The sequence below is a fragment of the Sarcophilus harrisii genome, chromosome 3, assembly GCF_902635505.1.
Source record: "Sarcophilus harrisii chromosome 3, mSarHar1.11, whole genome shotgun sequence".
In the NCBI taxonomy this organism is placed as follows: Eukaryota; Metazoa; Chordata; class Mammalia; order Dasyuromorphia; family Dasyuridae; genus Sarcophilus; species Sarcophilus harrisii.
The window spans coordinates 115,934,648-115,955,885 of record NC_045428.1 but is presented as its reverse complement, the minus strand read 5'-3'; positions in this window follow the sequence as shown (position 1 = coordinate 115,955,885).

Genomic DNA, 21,238 nt, shown 5'->3' with positions numbered 1-21,238 from the left:
TTTCCACTTCTGGGCTTCCCTCATTTCCTATGAGTCCCACCTAAAATCCTATATTCTATTGTAAACCTTTCCACTTTTTCCTTTAATGCTAATAATTTCTAGTATATGCTAGTAAATAGTTCTTTGTATGTTTCTCTCATTAGATGAACTTCTTGAGAATAGGAGATCTTTTTTGCTTTTCTCTATATTCATAGCACTTAACACTGTGTTTGGTATATAGTAGGTGCTTAATAAATGTTTATTGACTGACTGATAGAAGAATGCCCCACTGTTCCCCTTTTTTGTATATTCTTGAACAAAGTGTGAAATTCTCTGTATCAAATCAACTCTGAAAAAAATGTAAAATTACTTTGTACAAGGTAATTGTTTTCCCCATTGAAGTGTCCCTCTGTTCAAGTACTGACGATGTCTCCTTGACATGATATTAATGAGGAAATTTATGGTAAATTCATACATCTGAGTTGAAAAGATGCTTACAGGAACTTTTGAAATTGAAAGACTAGAGAAAAAGAGGTCAGAATAAGAGCCCAGAGTGGCTACACATCGATAAGAGCTAACTTTTGAGCAAAGAAACTTAGACAAATATATAGCTTCTACAGGATCTCAGATGATCCGAAAGCAATAGTAGATATAAGCAACAACAACAGAGTAAAAAGGAATCCCAGAATATGAGTAGGAAAGAATCTCAAGAGCTATCTTACCAACTCATATCTAAAAAGAAAGCACTTCTTGGATAAAGAGGCCATTGCTTCACAGGTGTTGTAAATGAAAATATACATAACAATATATATACAATATATATTGTATATACAATAGTTGTTTTTTTTTTAATTCAGCATCTACTGTTTACTATGTGCTAAGATTTATGGCAACCACTGGGAATAAAAAGAAAGGCAATAAAATAAATTAAAGATAAATACCACTACAATGGTAGTCACATAAGCGGAGAGACATCTCCCAGAGAATTATCATGAGTGCTTGCCTGAAAGTTAAAGGTCCTTTTCATTCATTCATTCATTTGCTTTTGTGTGTGTGTATGAACCAAAACCTGAAATCAAAGGAGAAAAAATGTAGATTCCCAAAAACTGAACTTGGTTCTGGATCAACTCAGAGCTTCTGGTTCTTGAGAAACAGTTATCACATAAAGCTAGATATATACTAAATCTCTCAAATCTTGTTTTACATAAACTATTGCCTACCAACACCTTTCTCATCTTATACTCAGGAAGTTGAGATTGTGAACTTTCATTTAGGACTTCACATTAATATCTATGCAACCTAATAAACTTCATCATATTAAATTCAGTTCATTGTTCTATCCTATAAAGATCTTTATGGTTCCTGACCCTGTCATTCAGTGGGTTAGCTATCTTTCCCTTGTATCATTTAAAAATTTGATAAGCATGCAATTTATGCCTTCATCTAAGTCATAGATAATAATGTTAAAATGTAAAGGGACAAGGACAGATCCCTGAGGCTTTGAATTAAAAAAACTCTTTCTCTGGAGGCATTAATGAATGTTCTATAGGTTTGAGAATTCAAATAATAGCTTTTTTACAAGGTTTCATAGGAACTTATTTGACTTTTGTACATCCATAAACTAGTGACTTTTTCCTAAAGGGTAGAATCAGTCTTTTGATAATAATATCTGCAATTAACAACTTGAAGAATATCTTTTTTCAAAAGACTCATTGTCTAGGATCATAAAATTTTAGGATTGAAGGAACATAAGAATATATGCTAATTTATCCCATACAAATTTCCATTATACATAGTATGCTTCCTGTTCTATCTGTCAAGCCTTCAAACATTTGAGGAAGATTATCTTGCCCCATACCTATATAATTCTGTAACTTAAACTGATCTCTCCAGAGTTACTAATGCTTTCTTCATTGCTAAATTCAGTTCTTATCTTCCTCAACTTCTCAATTTCAATTTGACATTGGTAATAATAACCACCTCCTAGATAATCTATCCTCGGGTATTTCTAATGCTGACTTTTAAACATTTTTCTCCTGAAATGGCCACCTATTCTCAGTTTCTTTTGCTGGACTGTCATGAATGTCCCATCCCTTAAGAGTCAGCACTTAACACTGCCTGTCACAATATAGGAGTTTACAATGTACTTGTTGACATGACTTTACTTGTCATTGTACATGAGGGTTCAGTCCTAGACCTTTCTCTGTGTACTCAGTGATTTCTTTCAATATCATTAGCTTCCAAGAATTTAACTATCATCTCTATCTTTCCTACATATCCAGGCTGAGTCACTTTCTCAAGTTGTAGTACCACATCTCTATGTACTGGAATCTTCCCTTCTTCCTAATGTCCCTATTTTTGCTGATGACTCCACCATTCTTTTAGTTAGTCAGATTCAAAGTTTTGGAGTCATTTCTGACTTTTTCGTTTACCTCAGTCAATCCCAATGTCCAATCAATCAGTTGTCTCATTTTCTTAATTCTACTCCCCCAACATCTTTCATTTGATTCCTTTTCTTCACTTACAGAGCTACCATACTAGTTCAAGTCCTCATTAATTCTCATTTGGACCTCTGAAATAGCATCCCAATTGATCTCCCTGCTCCCAGTATCCCTTTTCCAAACCATCTCCCTCACAACTGCAAAATGGATATTCCTAAAACACAAATCCTCTCTTAAGGGATTAAAGAATCCCTTCTTTAAGAATCTCCAGTGCCAAGCCACTCTGTCTGGCATTTAATTACAATCTAGTTCTAGATTACTGACCAACTGGTTTACTTCCAGTTCCCATATGTAACATCATATCACTTATGTTTGTGCTTTTGGACAAACTGTCCCACACACCTAGAAGGCAGTCCCTCTTTGCTTCAGGTCATAGAAACCTAATTTCCTTCAGACCAAGCTTGGGGAAAACTTCTCCACAAGATCTATCCTGGTTTCCCCAGTTCGCATTCTACATCCAGAATAAATTAGTTTGTAAATATTTTGCATTTTCTTATAATCTATGTTCATGTTTTTGCTCCTAGTAGAACACAAGTTTCCTGAAGGCAGTTCTATTTTGTTTTATCTTGGTATTTCCAGATCCTGTTGCAATAGCTGGCACCTAGCAAGTACTTAATAAATGCTTCTCCACTGAATTCATGAATGTCTTCCTTTCTCCAGCCTAAATATTCTCAGTTTTTTCCACTAATGCTCATATGGCATGATTTCAAATTCCTTAACCTAATCCTAATGTCCTAATCAGGACATTTTAAGAGTGAACAATGTCTTCCCTAAAACATAGGGCCCAGAATGAAAGAAAATATTCCAAAAAAGGCTCTGCCTTGAACAGAAAGTAATGATACCATCAGCTCTCTCTTGTTTAACATTGTATTTACATTAATGAATCTTAAGTTAAAATCAGCTTCCTTGGCATCAGTTTTAATTTCTCTTCATTTTTTCATCATAATTTCTGCCAATATCTTCCTTTTTATGTTTTCATGCTTTTTCCAACATTCTGTCAAAAACAAATATAGGACTTGTGGATACAAAGTCATGAGAATTGAGATTGTGGAATATAAAGTAGGTAATAAATGAACCTTTCTATTTCTAGAATCTAGCTCTCCTGACTCCTGTTAAAAACCCTTTCCCCACAAATATATGCTCCCTCATTCAAAATGCCTGTGAAGAAGAGAAATTTCTGGCCCCGGCTGTAGAATTGGAATTTTAGTTTATGTCTTGACTCAATTAATTGATTTTTATTATTTTATTAATTCAACTTCTCCAACTCTTTCTTTTGAATTTATTTACATTTTTTCTTGTTTTAGTTTTTTCCAAATTGTGGCTCAGCAGGTGAGAGTGATGAGGTTTTTAATAGAAGTTTTGGATTATACCAATAACATCTTCCAAGTGGTTTTAATAATCAAAAGAAAATATCTAGTTTGCAATAGAATATTCATGAAGTAATTGTTGAAACAATATAATCTAGATTTTGGGTTGGAAGACTTATTTTCCAACTGGTTTCTATGAACTAAATATAATGATGTTTCCTCCTAGTTTTGGCTGTTGTCTACACTTATTCAGAAATCTCTCAATGTGTGGGTGAGGCATGAATATGCATCTAATCCGGAGTGTTGAGAGAGGGGGAATTCTGAGTTTTTGTTTGTTTTACTACTTTTTGATCATTTACATTCTTACCAAGGCCCTCTTACTTGCCAGCAGGATTCATTTTAATATTCCTATGATCAATCTAAGAGAATATGGAGAAATCAAGATCCCACAGGCCCATGTCCACTTTTGGAACACTGTTACTAATGTATTAATATATAGCAAGGAAATGGATACGAGTAATAGATATTCATAAACTCCCTGTGATACCTGGCTCAGGACAGCACTGGATTTAAAAGTCCTGGGACATAGACAGAATCTTAATCACCTACTACCTGCTTAAGTGTGCAGAATCTGCAGGCTGAATTTCCTAATAAGCTGTGAGCTCTGAAGATGAATATTAAATTAGGATTTGGGAAGGAGGGTGTGCTTCTTCCGTAGAAAAACACTTTTATTTTAACATTTAATTCTGGAACTGTGCCGCAGAAGAGCTTTTGAGTCGGTTGCCATTAGAAACTGAGTCATACTGGCTATGGCTTGTGGTCACACTGCAATCCCTGGCTCCTTTTCCTCCACTCTCCTACTGAATTGACTGACCTTAACAAGGTTGACTGGGCTGAACTTTGAGGTGGGGTGGCATTTTCTGTACTGAGCTACATCCTCTAGGTGTGTCCAAAGAAAGGGATTATGCAGGAGGGAATTCTGGCTGCCCGAACTTTCCAAGCCAGCATCTTATTGCAAAAGCTAGGAATGTTGACTGCACAGGTATAACCTATATCTAATTGCTTTCAGTCTCAATGAGGGTGCAAGGGAGGGGTGTGAATCTGAAACTCAGAGTTTTTAAAATGAATGTCAAAAATAGTTTTTACATATAACTGGGGGGAATACTAAATTTTTTTAAAAATCGGAATGTTGGGGAAGAATTTTTTTTTTAATCGGTTTAAAGGGGGAAAAAAAATACAACAAAGTTTCCAATTAGTTCTGAAACCTATGAGGAGCTCTTTTGAACTCCTTCAAGAGAAAATATTTTGAACAGAAACTGAGAAATAAGCCATGGTCCAAAATGGAGGGTTTTTTAATTACTAAACTCACACACTGATTTAGTTGAGCAAACATTTATCAAGTATCTGCTATGTGCAGATAATTACACTAGATGCTGAGAAAAATACTATTTTTTTTTGGCATTCAAGGCTTGATGCAATTGATACTATCTTCCCAACTTTTCCATTCTTGTCCCTATCCTCCATTTAATTGTACACTATGTTTTAGCCAAACTGGACTTCTCTTTGTTTCCCAGATATTCTGAACTTTCCCTTTGTGTCTTTGCTCAGAAAGCATTTGTGATTTGTGAGACATGTGATGTGTATACATTCCATCATTTTTTAGTTTTTATAGTTTATCTATTAATTATATAAGAACAAAGCAATTAGCCAAAAGGCATTTATTAAATGTCTGCTATGTTCCAGGCACTATGCTGGGTGCCAGAAATATAAATATAGGGAATGAAGTTGTCCCTGCTCTAAACAAACTTACATTCTATGAGATAAACAAGCACATACACAAGAAAAAGAACAAATAGATGTTCTATCAGAAATGATCAGCAGAATGATTTCAGAGAAGCCTGGAGAGACTTACATGAACTGATGCTGAGTGAAATGAACAGAACCAGGAGATCCTTATATACAACAACAGCAAGATTATACAATGATCAATTCTGATGGACATGGCACTCTTCAACAATGAGATGATTCAGGCCATTTCCAATGATATTGTGATGAAGACAGAGCCATCTACACCCAAAGAGGGGACTGTGGGAACTGAATATAGATCATAACATAAAATTTTTTGTTGTTGTTCATTTACAATTTATTTTCTTACTCATTTTCTTTCCTTTTTGATCTGATCTTTCTTGTGCAGAAAGATAATTGTACAAATATGTTTACATATATTGGATTTAACATATTTTAACATGTATAACATATATTGGATTACTTGCTATCTAGGGGAGGGGGTGAGGAGAAGGGGAAAATGTGGAACACAAGGCTATACAATTGAAAAATTATCCATGTATATGTTTTGAAAATAAAAACTTTAACAATTAAAAAAAGAATAAATAGGAAGAGAATAAATGCAAAGTGATAGGGAGAAAGGACACTAATAGCTGAGAAGCAATCAGGAAAGACTTCAAGTAGAAAGAGGTATTTGAACTGTCTTCAAAGAGGGAAAGAAGAAAGGAAGGGAGGTTTTTTAAGAAGAAAGTGAAGAGGAAATGTATTCTAAATATAGGGGAGCAATGAATGCAAGCATAAAGAGGGGATTAAAAAATCCATGTGTGAAGAATAGGGAAGATAATTTGGGTGGATAACAGAGTATGGAAAGAAAAATAAGGTACAGCGTTAAGACTGCATGCTATGACTGAGCCTCTTGGTGCTGAAGTGGATATAATGCTGGGTCTAGAGTCAGGAATACTCATCCTGAGTTCAAATCTGACTTCACACATTTTTTGAGTGATTTGGGGCAAATAATTTAATCCTGTTTGCCTCAGTTTCTTCCTCTGTAAAATGAGCTGGAGAAAGAAATTCCATTCCAAATGGGATAGAGTGAGTCAGGCACAATTGAAAAAATAACAACAAATTAAAGCTGGAAAGATAGCTTGGAAATAGATCATATAAGACTTTTGAAACTAAACTGAGGAGTTTTATTTCATACTAGAAGCTATGAGAAACCACTAGAGTTTATTGAATGACAAGGTCAAATATAAAGTTTAAAAAAAATCACTTTAGCAGCTGTAGAAAGAATGAATTAGAGTGAAGAGAAACTTCAGGCAGAATTTAACTATGAGGATGTTGCAATAATCCAGGCAAGAAGTGATTAACTAAAGGGGTAGCTATATGAAGAAGACACATATGAGAGATGTTGTAAAGATAGAAATGACAATTTTCATCAACATGAGAATGAATCTGTGGTTATAGATCTGAGAGACAATAATAAATGGCACCTTTGACAGAAATAAGGACTTTTTGGAAGAGAGATGGCTATTGAGTAAAAATAATAAGTCCTATTTTGGAAAATGTTGTAATTGAAGAAGTCCCTGGAACATGCAGTCTTGAAATGTTCACTAGGCAACTATTAGTACAAAACTAAAGCTCAGAGGAAAGACTGGACATGGATATGTAAATCTTTAAGTCATCTGCATAGAGATCATAATTAAATCCATGGAAGTTGTCAAGAGATAGAGTATATAAAGAGATAAAAGATCCCAGGATAGAGAGCCTTGGAGAAAACTCGTAGGAGGGGGCATGGAAAAAACTACACTGATGGATGATCAGGAAAGAAGTTTGAGAAGGACCAGTCAGGTAGTAAGAGAAATAAGAGAGAATAATGTCATGTGGTTCTGGAAAAGATCAAAGGACCACAGATTGGGACTGAGAATTTGTAAAGGATTTTGGATATCACCTGACATCCTTCTTCTTTTATGGAAACTGATAGATTAAGGTCATAGGCCATATGTGAAAAAGTCTGTATGTAAACCTAAATATCTAATTTCCAAAACCAAGGCTTTTATTTTTTCCACTAACATCCTTTAAAATAAGAGTTCAGTTTATTCATTTCATCAAATAAGACAACCATCTGAAGAATCATTCAGTTTTATTAAAGTCAACAGGAGCTCTAAATGATAGAAAATTTGTTTAATATCTGAACATCATATCTTTTTCTTCAATGCCATTTTCACCAAACCATTCAAATATGTTTTAAAAATTAATTTAAGAATGGATTTAACTTTAAAATTCTTATTTTACTGAAGTATGAGACCATCAGGAATCTTATTTAATTCCAGATAAGATCAACCTTTCATCTTTTCTCTCAGCATGACAGTTGCAAAATAACTACATTCTAGCATTCAAGCATAAATGGAAAAGTAACATCTCCTGCAAGAGCAGTTCCTGCCAGAAAAACTTGTGTGTCCTGCAAAAAACAAACTGTGTTCTTCTCAAGAGGCTACTTTGAAAGTAATAGGGGAAATCAAAAACCTAATTTTTAATGATTCATCATGGAACAAATAAATTTTTTTTTGTTTGTTAAAAAAATGTATTCTAAAGAAAAGGAAGCTAATGCATAAGAAAAGAGATGGAAATCAAGAGATGTTATTGATATTCTATATTTAATGAAAACAGGATCACAAATAAGGAAATTCATTTAGTAGATTTTGTCCATTCTATAAATTGGAGGTAGAAAAAAATACTAGATCTCATTTCTTAAAAAAATAGCTATTTTTTTATCTTCAAATGTTGGAATATTTTATTTATTATTCTGATTTTTTAAATAAAGCTTTTTATTTTCAAAACATATGCATAGAAAGTTTTCAACATTCACCTTTGCAAAATCTTGTGATCCAATTTTTTTTCTCCCTCCCTTCCCCCCACCCCCTCCCCAGATGGCAAGTAATCCAATACATGTTAAATATGTGCAATTCTTCTATACATATTTCCACAAATATCATGCCACACAAGAAAAATCAGGTGAAAAAGGAGGGGGGGGAGAGAAATGAGAAAGAAAACAAAATTAAAATAACAACAAAAGGGAAAAATACTATGTTGTGGTTCACACTCAGTTCCCACAGTCCACTCTCTGAATGTAGATGGCTCGCTCCATCATAAAACCACTGGAATTGGTCTCAATCGCCTCATTGTTGAAGAGAGCCATGTCCATCAGAATTGATCATTGTATAATTTTGTTCTTGCTGTGTATAATGATCTCCTGGTCCTACTCATTTCATTCAGCATCAGTTCATGTAAATCTCCCCAGGCCTCTCTGAAATCATCCTGCTGGTCATTTCTTACAGAACAATAATATTCCATAGCATTCATATAACATAGTTTATTCAGCCATTCTCCAATTGATGGGCATCCACTCAGTTTCCAGTTCCTTGCCACTACAAAAAGGGCTGATAGTTAATGTTAGTAACTTGAAATTATAGGAAATATTTATATACTCTACTTAGCCTCTCCTGGTTCCTTTTTTCTTCCTCATTTTCATGGAGATATGTTTTTGCAGAAAATCTGAATGGATTTGCTACACACGGACAAATGCTACTATTCTCTTAAATTGGTGATGGGGGACTAGTAAATGGAAATGTAGGGGATGAGCATATGGGCCTTTAGGAGAAATCAGTTGTAGGAGAAAGCAATGTGAATTTCCTAGGCTAAATAAGATTTCTATAGCCTATATTATAAAGAAATAAAATAATCATAATATTTCTTTGAAACTGTAAAGTGAAGGAATTTTATATGGTAAGAAAAGTAATTTAAATTTGACATTTATATTATCTTCACTGTTTGACAAGGCATATTCAAATGAAACACCATGCAGATTTCTTCATCTGTTTTGAGAATGCATGGCCTCCAAGTGCCAAGAGGAGAGAAGTATCATTGTCCCCTTAAGGGATTAAAAAAATTCTCCCCCAAAAAACATACACATCTAAAACTCCCAGTCTTTCTTCTTTGAGGGCAGAACTTCTCGGCCCCAATACCCAGTGCAAGACATTATCGTGTGAGTGCTTAAGCTGTTTTTATAATAATGTGAGGCAAGGTTAAAGTCCTAGTCGTTGTATCATGAGAATTTTTCAGAATCCTCAAAGGCCAGGCCAATAGAGTGACAGCTTTGACAAACTAAGAAGACTACTGTCTTCAGCCAGAGCAATAAAGACTTAATCAATTAAAGAATTGGAGGAATTATTTACCTTTAAAAAATTAGGAATCCTAAATCTTCGGAGTTTGGGGATCATAGATCTAGAACTGAAAGGGAACTTAGGGTTTATTTAGACTCCCCATTTCTTTTTACAGATGAGAAAACTGAGATCCTGGGAAATTAAGGAAGCTGAAATAAGACTGAGCAACCAAATATAAATTTTATATACTACATGGAGATGACATAAATAATATTTCCTTTCCATTTTTCACTTACTTTGGTACAGGTTAAAACAGAGAGGGAGAGGAGGAGAGAGGAAAAGAGGGAGAGAAGAAGAAAGGAAGAGAGAGAGAAGAAAAAGAAAGGAAGAGAGGGGAGGGAGGGAGAGAGAGAGAAAGAGAGAGAGAGAGAGAGAGAGAGAGAGAGAGAGAGAGAGAGAGAGAAAAGGAGGTAAAAAAGAAGAGAGGGGGGGAGGAAGGAAAGTAAAGAGAGAGGGACAGAGGGGGGGAGAGAGAGAGAGAGAGAGAGAGAGAGAGAGAGAGAGAGAGAGGAAGGGAGAGAAAGAGAGAGAGAAGGAGGGATGGATGGAGGGAGGGAGAGAGAGAGAAGGACGAAGGGAGGGAAAGAGGAAGAAGGAGAGGGAGAGAGGGAGACAAAGGAGTGAGAGGGAAAGAAGGGAGGAAGAAAGGAATGGAATGGAAGAAAGAAGGAAAAGTAAAGATAAACCCACACCAAATAAAATAGCAACAACAACAAAATCTCTACCCCTTTCCTGATAAACTAATAAATTTTAAAAGGGCCGATTACCTATTTTCTACTTAGAATGATTTGTTAGAGGAAAACTAGAAATTTCAGGATGGAGGCCTTTTGCAGATCAGTGCCTATTGTTCTTTTGTTCTTAGGCTATTCCTGATCATTTGGATTAATTAACACTTGTAGATTCCTGGCTGATGTGCCCATATGGTCCTCAGGTCTAAGGAACCACCCACTGCTCTGGTAGGGTCCTGACTCTTGTCCCTGAGGTTTCTGTACTCATTGTAAAATTATGAATACAGATGTCCTGAATCTATAAATTGCTCCCTCCACTATCTTCAAAGTCTTTGTGTTCCATCTATGAATTCTGGCTCTCTCTCCAGCATATTTAGAGTGCTGAGCCTGGTGTCAGGACACTTACCAGCTGGATGTCCCTGGAAAAGTCATGTAAACCATTTTGCCTCAGTTTTCTCATCTGTAAAATAAGCTGGAAATGAAACTGGCAAACTACTTCAGTATCTTTGCCAAGAAAACTCCAAATAAAGTGATGAAGAATTAGACACAAATGAAATGACTGAACAATGACAAATAACAGTGGTCCTTCTGGAGTTATCTAATAAAGTATGTATGTCATACCATGAGCTTCCTCCAAGATTGATTCATTTATTTATTTATTCATTCCATAAATATGTTTTAAGTGCCAACTGTGTGTAGAACATTGCACTTAACCCTGAAGAATACAAATTTTACATAAGAATCCTTTCCACTATGTAGCATCTCATAGGAATAGAAGATGGAAACTGACACTTATAATATACAAAATTACGTCACATTTTACTGAATGGAATTGCTAACCAAAGTTCTCTGGATTTTCTAAGGTGCAAGGATCTTATCTATTTAGAGGATCAGGAAAAGCTGTGGAAAGGAGGTAAGTGTTGAGTTGTGCCTTAAATAATTGAAAGAAGTCAACAAGAGTCATAGGGAAGACATTTGGGGCACTAGGAATTCAAAAACACTGAGAAAGGAGAGTTCAGTGTCTGTGGGATTGGCAGAGACAATAATCCAGTTTAGTCAGAACCCAAAAATGTAGTGGAATGAAGTAATATAGCAGTGGAGAGATAGACTGATGCCAGATTTTGAAGGGCCTTGAATGCCAGGAAATGCTTGCCAGACATTATCGACTAAGAAACAAAAGAAAGAGGAAAAAATAAAGATAATTAGAGGAGACCTGACACAGTTACATGTCAAGTTGACAATAATAAGAGAGGTGTGCTATCTTTCTGGGACATGTATACAAAAATATGAAAGAAAATCAGCCTCCTAAGATTTGTCAAACATAATATCTGCTATCCCTTTTGCTGTTTCATGTGGCAGAAGTGATGTGCCAAGACAAATCTGGAAAGCATTGCTAAGAATATGAAGCTGGGGCAAAAAAAATAAATAAATAAAATGATGACCTTGGGGCACAGGTGGCCTTTTCCTCCAGCGGCTGATCAAAGGTAAAGGGATCAGAGATGATTAAGAAAATAGTGTCTGAGAATGAGATTTGGTTTACCAGTTTATGGCTTAAAATATAAGACTAATAGACTGTTCTCCAGAAACAGTATGTATCTAATAAAAATTGGTAAAAAAAAAAAAAAAAGTGCATTTGATGAAATATAAATTTAATCAATCAAAAGGATTTAAATTGAAAAATCAATCAGACAAAATAAAATAGAGATTAGTTACAATGTAGAAAGAATGCCAATAGAGATACCAAAAAAATTACAAAATACAAAAGAAAGGAGCCAGAGATAAAAATCACATACATAATTTTACATATTTGTCAATATAATGATATCCAGAGTATAGAAAACCAGGAAAGTGAACTAAAATCCCAACACAAAGAAGGAAATTTAATGTTCTAGCAATCATTAGACAAGGAGAAGATGGGATGGTCATTCCTGAACTATATTCTGAAAAGATAATCCTTACCAAAAAAATGAATAAAATAAAATAAAAAGGAAGGTGATGGACAAGATTACACTATATAAAGGAAATATACTAACATGAAGGATCCAGGAAACCAAGGAAGAAAGCATAGTAGAGATAATCTGAATGAACAATAAAAGAATAAATGGAGATGATATTATCATTGGAGTATATTATGGACCCCCTAGAAGGAGAGTTGAAATAAATTTAGAAGACAGAATATCAGCCTTAGAACTTGACATTTTTTGGAGGGCCTCCCCTCCTTCTCACCATAATAGTTAATACTATCATGGCTTACTTGTCATAATGATAAGCAATGAGGTCTAAACCCTATTTTTGTTAATAAGGAAGAAATGTTTGCTGGAATGGAAATAATCAGAACTTTTAAAGCAAGTGGCCACTACTATTTTAGAACATGTAATAAAAGGCAAATAAAGTCAGGCATAATTTCAGGAGCACTTTAAATTTTTGGAAAGCTGACATCAAAAGGTGCACAAAAAGCCCAAGTATAATTTCACTGACTAAAATCCTACAGATAAAGTTACTCCCAGGAGCTGTAGGAAGCTCTCAATCAGATTTAGAAGACAGAACTGGAAATAATTCCAATGAGGAAGAAAAGGGTAAGTTGTCATAAGGGTCCAATGAACAAAGAAATTATCTGACCAACTCTGATTATAAAAAGACATGTTCAGAAAATAGAAACAAGAGCAGTGACAGAAAATGAATTCAGAGCATAGCATGATTCTCTAAGAATTGTGTCAGAAACACTAAATGTCAGAGTAAACTAAGACTGATAAAAGAGGAAAGAAAAGGAGGAAAGAAGGAGGAGGAAATTCAATATGTTCAGAATGGAGAATATTATCCTTCTCCACAGACTCAGCTATCTAACAAATGTCTCTGTTTCTACTAAGGATTATAGGGCAGCTAGGTGATTCAGTGGATTGAGTGCCCAACCTAGAGTTAGAAAGACCTTAATTCAAATGTTGCCTCAAACACCAACTGTGGGACACTGGGTAAATCATTTAACCCTGTTTGCCTCAGTCCTCAGTTTATAAAATTGGAGAAGGAAATGCCAAATTACTCCAGTATCTTTGCCAAGAAAACCCCAAATGGGATCACAAAGAGTTGGATAAGACTAAAAACTAATAAACAAAAATACTGATGATTATAGCAATTTTTTCTAACTCAGTTTTCTAACCACAGCATACTTGTTACCCCGTCTCACCTCAGATTTACAAATCAGTTGATAAATCTTGCCATTTATCTCCACAACATTTCTATATTTTTCTCCCTTCTCTCTGTTCACAAGAGCACAATTTTGGTTCAATCTCTTATCACCACTTGCCTAGGTTACTACAATATCCATGTAATTGGTCTGTCTGTCTCAAGCTTGTTTCTCCCCCTTCTACTCCAAACTCCACACAATTATCCAAGTGATGTTCTTACAGCAAAGATCTGACCTTAGTCACTACCCTACTCCCTAAACTCCAATGGCTCCCTACAGCATCTAAGATTGAATCTAAACAAACTCCACTCGACTTACTGGGGGACTTCTTTACTTCATCCTGAGTTTCCAAAGTGGAGCACTGGGTCTGTCTCCCTATCACCCCTCATCTTTACCACATTCCCTCTTCTCTTCCAAATATGCATTTATACCTTTGCCTTTTGTTTTTCTTCAAAGTTCTTCACTGGGTTTGTATTGAATCTCCTGGAAATATATGCATTTTTGACTATGTAAGCTATTTTAGCAAACATGAATCTGCCTCAAAGAGTTTTATAAAGATCTCTTGACCTACATCATTCAATTTAGTTTAACATGGTATTATCTATTGTATATTAGGAACTATACTATACACTAGGAATACAAAGACAAAAATGCATGAATCCCTGACTGCAAAGGAATTTATATTTTAGAGAAAAAGCAAGTTTATAGATAAGTACAAAATTTATACTAAAGAAATATAAATTAATATGACAACAGAACAAGGAGAGAACAAATAATTGGGGGAGGGACAGGGAGGATTCAGGAAAAACCTCCTGTTAGAAGTGACATTTGAGCTGAGAGTGAGGGTTCCAAGAGATTGAGATAAGGAGAGAGGGCATTCCAGGTATGTGCAATTTGTATCCAGGTACAGAGAAAAGAGATGGAATGGAATGTATGGGACAAAAAGCCAGTTTGTCTGGAATGTAGAGTGCATGAAGAAGGATGAAGTGAACTGTTCTTGAAATACAGGTTGAAACCTGGGAAGACTTAAGTGAACTGATGCAAAATTAAATGGGTAAAGTTGAGAGAATATTGTACATATGGTACTATGATCAACTGGGGGAAATTTAGCTATTCTCAGAAATACAATTATCCAAGATAATTCCAAAGGGCATTATAAAAAATGCCATACACTTCCAGAGAAAGAATTGCTGGAGTCTGAATGAAGACTGAAGATACTTTTTTTAAACTTTATTTCGCTTGGGTTTTTTGATGTGTTTTCTTTTGTAATATGGCTAATATTGAAATATATTTTGCATGACTGTACATGTATAATCTATATCAAATTGCTTTCATTCTCAAAAAGGAAGACAGGAAAGAGGAAGGGAGAGATTTGGAATTCAAAAAAATTTAAATGAATGTTAAAACATTCATTTAAAAATATATTTCTATAATTGTCATGTTATGTATGAAAAATCAGACCAAAGCGGGGGTGGGGAGGAACCACAAGAAAGAAAAATCAAACAAAAAATGAAATTATTATGCTTCAATCCAGATTAAGTCTCCATAGTTCTCTCTTTCTAGATATGGATGACACTTTGCATCCCAAGTCTATTGGAATTGTCTTGGATTACTACATTGCTGAGAAGAGCTAATCATAGTTTATCATAGTTAATCATCACAATATTTTGCTGTTCACTGGGTACAGTGTTCTCCTAGTTCTGATCACTTCACTCAGGCAGTTCATATAATCTTTCCACACTTCTCTGAAATCAGCTTGCTCATTATTTCTTTTAAAAAAAAAAAAAAAAGGGTGGGGGGCAGCTAGGTGGTGCAGTGATTAGAGCACCAGCCCTGAAGTCAGGAGGATCTGAGTTCAAATCTGACCTTAGACACTTAGCACTTCCTAGCTATGTGACTCCAGGTAAGTCATTTAACCTCAATTGCCTCAGCAAAAAAAAAAAAAAAAAAAAAAAAAAAAATGCTGCTTAGGGAAGGGGGTGGGACAATGGAGGGAGAAAAATTTGGAACACAAGGTTTTGTAAGGGTGGATTTTAAAAACTATCTTTGTATATGTTTTGAAAATAAAGTTTTATTTTAAAAAGTGGAAGAAGAAAAAGAACAGTAATATTTCATTATATTCATATACCCTAACTTATTCAGTCATTTCCCAATTGATAGGCAATTATTCAATGTCCAATTCCTTGCCACTGCAAACAGAGCTGTTACATTTTTGTATATGTAGGTTCTTTTCTTTCTTTGATGATCTCTTTGGGATATAGACCTAGTAGTGACACTGTTCAATCAAAGGGTATGCGTAGTTTTATAGCCATTTGACCATAGTTCCAAATTGTTCTCCAGAATAGTCAGATCATTTCTCAACACCACCAACAATGTATTAGTGTCCTAGTTTTTCTACATTCTACATCTCAATCTGATAGGCATGAAATGGTACTACACTTCTATCTTAATTTGCATTTCTCTACTCATCAGTGATTTAGAACAGTTTTTAGACTATAAATGGCTTTAATTTCTTCATCTGAAGATTGTTCATATCCTTTGATCATTTATCAATTGGGGAATGACTTGTATTCTTATAAATTTGAGTCAATTATCTATATATGTAAGAAATAAGAAATACTGTTATAAGAAATACTGGCTATAAAATTTAATTTAGAGTTTTTTACTTCCCTTCTAATTTTGACTGCATTAGTTTTATTTGTGCAAAATCTTATTAATGTAATATAATCAAAATTATCCATTTTGTATTTCATAATGTTCTCCAGTTCTTCTTTGGCCATAAATTCTTTCCTTCTCCAGAGATCTGACAGCTAGATTATCTCTTGCTCTCCTAATTTGCTTATGGTATCATCTTTTATGTCAAAATCACGAACCCATTTTGACTTTATAATGGTACTTATGAGAGGTTGGTCAATGCCTACTTTCTGCCATACTATTTTCCAATTTTCCCAGAAATTTTTATCAAGTAGCAAGTTCTTAGCCCAAAAGCTGGAGTCTTTGGGTTTATTAAATACTAGATAACTATCATCAATGAACCTAACATATTCCAATGATCCATTACTTTGTTTCTTAACCAGTACCAAATGGTTTTGAGACTACTGATTTATAATATAATTTTCAGTATTGTAATTTGTTAAAATTGTTTTTATATGTAATTAAGAAAAAAATTAAATTTTAAGGAAAGATAGGTTGAAGTCAGGTTATAAATAATAGTGTTTTAAATGACAAATAGAAGAGTTTGCATTGAGAAACAATGAACCTTCCTGAGGGATATCCTTCCTGCCCTATTCATCATTCATCCAGAATCACAGAAATGATGAAAAAGTCATTTGGATGACAGTATTCCAAGAATCTAGTCCTATGTCCAAACAGAAACCTTTCCAAGTACACCTCTAACAAAGAATTTCTCTGCCCAAGGTTAAGGGTTCCCATAAAAAGAAATCATTAAAACATAAATTAGCCAATACCCCAGGAAATACATCTTCTCTCTAAAATAATGAGATTATTTATGTTCACCTTACTCAAAGGAACTACCCACCTCAGCATCAGGACTCTCTCAACCCAATAGCATGGAGACAGAGTTCAGTATTCAAGGATTAAGGAAGAAGCCAGTAAAATCATTCAGCAGGAGCTAAACAAGTTAAGCTGCTGAAAGAAAAAAGAAAGGAGCATCTGAGTCAGAGAGCTCTTGCTCTAACCAATACAGTGATATTCCAAATACAATACCCAAACTGTGCAGAACTCTTCAGTTTATGTCTCCATTGTGAAACCTTCTCCAGGAGAAACATTAAATATATTCTCATTGATTTGCAAATTTTATACTAATTTATGAATATTTACCAATGTACTCACTTTCTTAGACTCTTTCTTGGTCATTATTACCTTTTTCAACTGATCTTCACATCACTAAGTAAAAACCTTACATGCATTAATCAGAAGAAAATGTATTGTTTCCCCAACACAGCACCAGTCCTATGAAAATTGAACAAAAAGGAAAATTGAACAAAAAGGCAAAGTATACTAAGAGCATATTCATAAACACACATATACACACACATAAACTTATGCAAACATACCCACAAACATGCCTTTTTTTAATCCAACCAATTGGGTTCTGGGAAGATGAACTAGTACTAATTTTCATAACTATGTGTAATTTAAAAGGATAGCCTCACAACTAAATATTTAGGGTCAAGAGAAGTAAATGGTGGAGTCAACATAGAAAGAAATAAGCATCTTGAACTCTGTTTTTTCATTTGTTTTTGTTTTTGTTTGGTCAGAAAATAGTAATTACTTGAAAGTGAGAGCTTTGCCTGAATTACCTTCATAATTGCCTACTTCACTTTTTTCAGTGGTGATCAGGCTACCCTGTGTTGTTTTTACATCATTACACTTTATAAATTCAAAGGGAGTTTCAAACAGCAAAGATAGAAGTATAGGAACATTTCATTATCCATAGGTCATTTATTGAATAAACATCCATCCAGAGCACAGCAGTGAACCTGGAAAGAAAAAAATAATTTTTCAAAACCTATCCTCTTCATGAGCAAAATAAATGTAACAAAATCCTGAACTCAATCTTATGCACTTTACTCATACACAAGTCCTTGGGGGCCTTATTTAGAACCTCTTAATTCTTAAGTTCAACACAATTCTAACAAGCTTTGTGGTTGTTTTTTTTAGTCTGTATCAACTTAAGAGAATTGATTTTTATTTGGAAAAAAATGGGCACTATAACTATAGAGATTAGCTTTTATGTATAAAGATGTTCCTATGGGAAAAATACATTAGAATTCTAATTTGGGAAATCTGGAGCACATCTCCTCTCACCCCAGCAGTAGTGGGAGAGAGTTCTCCTTCCCCTGTGCCCAGTTGACAATGGGAATGGGAACTCCCATAGATAGCTCCAAGGCAATGCTTATAGCTCCTGGGACCCGGGAATCAGGCTTTAGTAGGAAGAGAGTAGTAAAAACAGGATAAGCCTTCTGAGGTAAGAAAAGGGAAGGGACTCTACTGAGCCAATGGTAAGAATCTGTAAGATATGGGACTTCCCATCAATGTTACTCTCCAGATAAAAAGTCTGTCTGACCAGTCATCCCCTTAATTTTTTGTTCTTTTGTTGCCTTAAGGATTTGCTGACTTGATGCTTTTAAACTGCCAAGGGTTAGAAGGCTTTCTTTAAATTAAAAAAAAAATTCATATATACTATCAGGGACAGCTATATGGCACAGTGGATAGAGTGAGCACCTGCCCTGGAGTCAGCAGGACCTCAGTTTAAATCTTAACCTCAGACACTATGTGAACATAGGCAAGTCACTCAGCTCTAATTGTCTCATTCCATCCCATCCCAAAACAAAAAATAGACTCTATAGGAAAAGCTGCTACTTTTTGTTTGTTGCTACACAAAAGTCTTAAACAAAATTATTCTATTTTAGAGGAAAAGGAGACTGGAGTTTTTCTGAACTCTGGAGTGAAGAACAGGCTATCTAGACTGAGGAGGAGGAGGGATAAATCAGAGTTTGGGAAGTTAAGATTGGAGAAATAACATTTTGGATTGTTCCTTGGCAGCCTTTTTACCAATAATATCCATTCTTTGTGTCGGCTGGTTAATCTCAAAGAGGATATCCTTTCTTTCACCAGAGCACTCTATTTCCCTTCTGGATCTTTGCCTCATTCATAATTTTTCCCTAATACAAGTCATCATCTCTCTTATGTTAGGGTCTCTATCTCTCTCTGACCACTGCCTACAGAGCAGAAAAGGGGCCAATTTATTTTCTCTTTAGTTAGCTCTTAATCCTTGTGTATAGTCCAGAAGTGACGAAAGCCACCTTTTGCCTAAAATGTGCCTAATTGAGAGAATGATCAAAGCTGAGATAGTCTGAGTTTGTAATAATATAAAGGTTGGAGAAAGCTAATACTACATAAAAGATTTTTTAAAATGAACTGAGGATATGAAGACTTTAAAAATGTCAATACTTGCTATCTGATTCAGTAAGTAGAAGAAGTAACTATGGGTTAAATAGAGATGGAGAAGGAAGGAAAAATATAAACCTTTATTAAGTACCCACTTTGTGCTAGTCATGATACTAAGCACTTTGCAAATATCTATTACCTCACAACAACCCTGAGAGGTATGTATTATTATTATCTTCATTTTACAATTGAGGAAAGTACCACAGACAGGGGGTAACTTGCCCTGTAAATTTGTTTGTAAATGTTTGAAGTTGAATTTGAAGAACTGAGGGTCTTCCTGATTCACTACCTAGCCAAAGTGGGAGAGCATTTAAAGAAGATGAAAATAGGCTGAAACAAAACAAACAAAATTAAATCTAGAATAAACTACGTAAGACTAGAATTGGGTTATGAGCCCAATAAGAACACATTTAAAATAATGATAGATAAGGGAGATTGGAAGTGCAGAGTCTGAAGACTGGAAAAAAAGCTAAATTCCTAGAATAGTATAGAGAGCAGTTCATGGAATTTTTATGGACGAAATTCAAGGAATTTTTGCCAAGACTGTGCTCAGGTGGCTTTGAGATGAGCAGTTTTGCCCTGAATTTGAAGGACAGACTAAGGACTTATTCAAAAAAGGGCTTCACTTTTGCAATGTTTAGAGCTGAGCTCAGGTCTGGGGTGAACTAGTGAGAGAGAATCATCAAATCATAGATGGAGCAAAGTTTCTTGGTGAAGTGATCTCAGTGACAGCCTCAAGACATAGATAGATTTTTAATAACCTAAGTTAGAGTCATCAAGACAGTGAAAATGTGTTGTTCCTCTAAATTACTGGTTAATTAATGCATAAAGCCGGGGATTCCCTTGCACTGTAAGAAGAAGCCTTGTGTACATTGATATGTTATAGCAGACTAAATGTTTTTGTTCTGAAGAGGACCTTCTGTGAGATGAATGGCTTAGGAGTTGTTGGATTTTTTTTTTAGGTCTTTCCCATCAATTTAACCAAACAGTAGTAGTATCTGCCTGGGAGTCCCTGTTTGGAGCTGTAAATAGAAAAACGGCTAAAACACTGAACTTTTAGTTGCCCTCAGTTCAAGTACTATCTTAGATACTCACTGGCTGTGTGGTCCTAGGCTGGTCAGTGAGCAATTCTGTGACTCAGTTTTCTCATCTATAAATTAAGCAGATTGGGTTGGATGACCTCTGAGTTCTCTCCCTTTGCTGGGCTTTATTCTGTCTAAAGCAGATGACACATTGAGTCATTATTAATCATTAGTTTCCTTAGTATGACTCAGTTCAACATAACAGAGCCAGTCAAACAAGACCCTTCAACAATGGGGCAAAGGACAAAGAAATCAAGAGAAAGAAAGGAGATGAAACAAAGGAAGTGCAGATTACAAACTATTGCCAGTGAGATACCACATTGAGAAGCATGGACAGCATAAGAACATTAGGCACTTGGCAAGCAGGAGAACATCACTCATTTTATAATTTTGCCAAAATTTACATATAAATTATATTTATATTATAATGTATATTATCTATATAATGTATGTAATATATTCATGTATTTAATTTATGTATA